The following is a 5,073-nucleotide window of genomic DNA, read 5'->3' as shown; positions in this document are numbered from 1 at the left end:
TCAAACCTGCAATCAAGCACAACTTGTAAGCCTTTTGGGACTATTTTGTGGCAATTTGTAACAAAAGCAATAGCAAGTAAGGGGTATAATCATGGTAAAATCCTAGCTTATCAACATACTCAGCTTCAGCAGTAGATAAGGCCACTAAATTTTGCTTTTTAGTAGCGCATGACACAAGACATGAACCAAGGAAGTGTGCCATACCTGAGGTGCTCTTCCTATCAAATAGGGAACCTGCATAATCAGTGTCAACATATCCCACTAGCTTAAAATTACTACCTTTTGGATACCAAAGGCAAAGGTCAGTGGTGCCTTTCAAGTATCTCAGTATTCTCTTGACAGCAGTCAAGTGGGACTTCTTTGGATTTGCCTGAAATCGAGCACAAAGACCTATACTGAAAACAATGTCAGGTCTGCTAGCAGTAAGATACAAAAGAGAACCAATCATTCCCCTATACAACTTCTGATCAACAGATGAACCAGGTTCATCTATATCCAATTTCGTGGATGTTGCAATAGGAGTGTCAATTTCTTTGGATGTTCCTTCCTGGTTTTGTTACTGAGGAATAGGTTCATGGACAGGTTCCCTCGAGGTTTGAAGATCAGTTCCTCTCTAGTCAGTTCCCCCTGTCATGTTGCCCTGGGTGGAAGGACCTGTTCCATCACATGTTCCTTCCTGTGATGCATCTTCAGGCTGGACTGTGGTTTCACCATTTGAATTTCTTATCAGCGTCTCTTCATTATCTTGTTCATGCCTCTCAGAAAGAATGTTAGTTTTAAAAAAAATAACATATACATTTTTTCTACACACATAGTTCTTTTATTGTATATCTTATAAGTTTTACTATGTGAAGAATATCCCAAGAATACTCCCTCATCACTTCTGGGATCATACTTACCTAGGGAGTCTTTGCCATTATTGTGCACCAAGAACNATAAGGCCATTGAATTTTGCTTTTTGGTAGCCCATGACACAAGACATGAACCAAGGAAGTGTGCCATACCTGAGGTGCTCTTCCAATCCACTAGGAAACCTGCATAATCAGCGTCAGCATATCCCACTAGATTAAAATTGCTACATTTTGGATACCGAAGGCAAAGGTCAGTGGTGCCTTTCAAGTATCTCAATATTTTCTTTACATTAGTCAAGTGGGACTCCTTTGAATTTGCCTGAAATCGAGCACAAAGACCTACACTGCACAAAATGTCAGGTCTGCTAGTAGTGAGATATAAAAAAGAACCAATCATTCCCCTATACAACTTCTGATCAACAGATGAACCGGGTTCATCTATATCCAATTTCGTGGATGTTGCAATAGGAGTGTCAATTTCTTTGGAGGGACCTGTTCCATCACCTGTTCCTTCCTGTGATGCATCTTCAGACTGGACTGTGGTTTCACCATTTGAATTTCTTATCAGCCCAATCTCTTCGTTATCTTGCTCCTGCCTCTCAAAAAGAATGTTAGTTTTGAAAAATAACATATACATTTTTTCTTTACACATAGTTCTTTTATTATATATCTTATAAGCTTTACTATGTGAAGAATATCCCAAGAATACTCCCTCATCACTTCTGGGATCATAGTTACCTAGGGAGTCTTTGCCATTATTGTGCACAAAGAACTTGCATCTAAATGCCCTAAGATGGGATATATTTAGCTTTATCCCTTTAAGTGACTCATAGGGAATCTTCTTAACAAGAGGTCTAGTCATGCAACTATTTATGATGTAGCATGCAAAAATTCAGCAAACTTAGGATTTTCAAATTTAGTTCCATGATCAGACCTAATTGATGCAAGTTGATTACCTAGTTGTTTCTGAGTTTTTCTAACAAAAGAAGTAAACATGTCAAATGCTTCATCTTTAGATGTTAAAAACAATGTCCAAGTAAACCTAGAGTAATCATCAACCAGCAGCATCACATGTCTTTTACCACCTCTGCTTAATATTCTCATTGGACCACAGAGATCCATATGGACCAGTTCCATCGTCTGGTGGTGCTTACCATTTTCTTGCATTTAAAAGAGGATCTTACCTGCTTCCCCCTTGCACAAGCCTCACAAACTTTGTCTTCCTTGAACTTGATGTTAGACAGCCCTATCACCAGATCCTTGGAGACTAATTTGTTGAGTTGACTCAGACTTGCATGTCCAAGTCTCTTGTGCCAAAGGAGGGGATCATTGTCCAACACACTTAAGCAAGTTAGTTCATTTTCTGAAAGTGCGGACAGATCTACAATGTAAATATTTGTTTACTCTTTTTCCCTGCAAAACAATCTTGTCAGTGGTAAGATTTATCATAAAACATTTGGTAGAGGTGAATGCTACCAAGTTACCTCTATCACATACTTGTGATACACTGATTAGGCTATATTTTAGGCCATCTATCAAGTAGACATTCTTAATAGAGTGAGAATCAGTCTTACCTACCTTTCCAACCCCAATGATCTCACCTTTCTTCCCATTTCCAAAGGAGACATTACCTCCTTTGAAGTCCTCAAGTGAAAGGAACCGGTTCTTGCTTCATGTCATATGCGTTGAACAGCCACTATCCATGTACCATATTTGGCTGCTCCCTTTCACTTGGACCCGCAAAAGGAAATCAGGGGTTAGTCTTAGGAACCCAAACTAGTTTGGGTCCCTTTCTATAGGCAAAAGGGTGAATCAGATTCTTTTTAGCCCAACTTGACAGCCTATTTTTCCCTTGAACAAATTCTTTATTCTCTTGACTAGCCTTTTCTTTTGCAATACATTCACTTTTATAGTGACCAGTTTTACCACAGTGTGTGCAAATTATGTTCTCAGGAAGTGTGAGGTACTTGCTTTTGGGATCCCACTTAGGTGCAGGGGTCCCGTAGCCAAGTCCTCTCTTATTGCTACTATGGTGTTCATGTAATTATGAAAGTGCATCGGAGGACCTATTCCATTTACAGGTTCTATCTAGCTCGTGTTTAACCTTGTTTAGATCCTCCTTAAGGACTCTTATCTGCTCATCTCTTTTGTACAACTCATCTTTATTTTTCCTACATTTTCTTCTAATGTGAGTTGTGTGTGATCAGCTTTTTTTTACCTGTTCCTAATTTCAGTTTTAGATTTTCAGATCTTAGCTCTAGGACAGTAGTGTTAAGTTCATGAAACTGGTTCTTTAACTCAGCATTTCTACTATCACTTTCACTAGCCCTAAGTTCTAGATTTTTGCACTTAGCTTTCAAAATCACACACTCCTTAGATAGCTGTTCATTTTCATTGTTTAGATCCTCAAATTCATCAATGAAATCCAGGAGTAACTCAGATAGCCTTTCTTTAGACAAAAATTTAAACTTGTCTTTGAGATGAATTATACTTACCTCTGATTCCTCATCGGATTCTCCAATTGCCATAAGTGCTTGTTCATCTCCATCTTCATCCTCTGAGTCCTCATCTGAGCTTTCTCCCCAGGCAGCAACCATAGCCTTTGTTGATCCTTTGTTCTTCTTGGGTTGAACCTGTTCCTTCTTCCTGTTCCTTCGTTCAGCTCTTTCCTTCTTCCATTCAATTTCCCATTGAGGGCAATTTTTGATGTGGTGATCAGTCTTCCCACACTTGTAACACCCCTCATTGGTTTGTTTTTCAGGAACCCTTGGTTTGTTGTAACTTCCACTTCTTGAAGGATCATTTCCACTCATTAGGTACTTCTTGAAATCCTTTGTGATCATGATCATTTCATCCTCCTCTAGATCAGCACCTTCAGTGATTCTGAATGCCATGCTCCTTTCCTTCTTGGGTGCATCCATCTTCATGGTTTGCCTTCTAAGTTCATAGGTAGTGAGATTTCCAATTAGCTCATCCAACTTAAGAGTGGCAATATTCTTTGATTCCTGAATAGCTGTGATTTTGCTTTCCCAAGAGACTGGCAGAACCCTTGTCAAAATCTTCTCAACTTTGTCCTCTTCAAAAATAACCCTTCCAAGAGACTCAAGTTCATTTGTCAGTGTGGTGAACCTTGTATATATCTCTTCGATAGATTCTCCTTCCTTCACACTGAAATTCTCATATTGAGAATATAGTAGTGTCCCTCTTGATCTCTTTACTTGAGGAGTTCCTTCATGAGCCACTTGTTAAGTGTCCCATATTTCCTTTGCAGTAGTACAGCTTTGAATTCTACTGTACTCGTCTGGACCAAGTCCACACACAAGCCATTTCTTGGCCTTAGCATTCTTTTCCCATTTCTTCAAATCTTCAGCAGTACAGTCAGCTCTTGTCTTTGGCACATCCACTCCTTCAGCATTTTTCTTTGTAGTAGCCAAGGGACCATCAGTGACTATGTCCCAGAGTTCATAGTCTTCTCCTATGATGTGGTCTCTCATCGTGTTCTTCCACCAAGAATAGTACTGACCATTGAAAAGTGGAGGCCTAACAGTGGATTGCCCTTCCCAGTTACCAGGTGGTGCACTCATGTTGATCTTTTCCTAAGGTGTTAGCCTCTTCAACGATAACCTGCTCTGATACCAATTGATGTTCTAAACGTCAATACCACAGAAGAGGGGGGTGATTTGTGTGGTACCTAATTTTCGCACTAGAAGAACCTGGTTCTTCTAGATGTACTTACTATAACTGTTTGCGGAATTAAGAGTGCATAAAGTAAAGAACACAGAGATTTTTACGTGGAAACCACCTGGCTCAAAAGGTGAAAAAACCACGACCTACTACTCAGTAGGATTTTCCCAAACTTCCACTAAAATCACTGAGCCAAAAACAGCATTTACAAACTCTTGTAAACCTAAGGATTAAACTCTAATCCCAGTGTGGCACACAGCCTCAACTGTTGCGACACCTTCAAGTTAACTCTAACTTGAATACTCAAAATACCTATTACAATTGCTTCTAGATAAAGCTGAAAGGTACAATATGAAACACCTACTACAATTGAACTAGAAATAAAGAAAGACACATAAAACTCTTTATGGAGCTGGTTCTTCAATCTAGTTCATGTAGCTTCAGGTTTGCACACTTGAATGACACACGAACTGCTTGCAAAAAGCCTTGCTATTTTGCTCTCAATTCACGTTTAACTTCTGCAATTTTTTGTGCAACA

Source organism: Nicotiana attenuata, unplaced genomic scaffold (assembly GCF_001879085.1).
Source record: "Nicotiana attenuata strain UT unplaced genomic scaffold, NIATTr2, whole genome shotgun sequence".
Classification (NCBI taxonomy): Eukaryota; Viridiplantae; Streptophyta; class Magnoliopsida; order Solanales; family Solanaceae; genus Nicotiana; species Nicotiana attenuata.
This window is presented reverse-complemented; position numbering follows the sequence as displayed.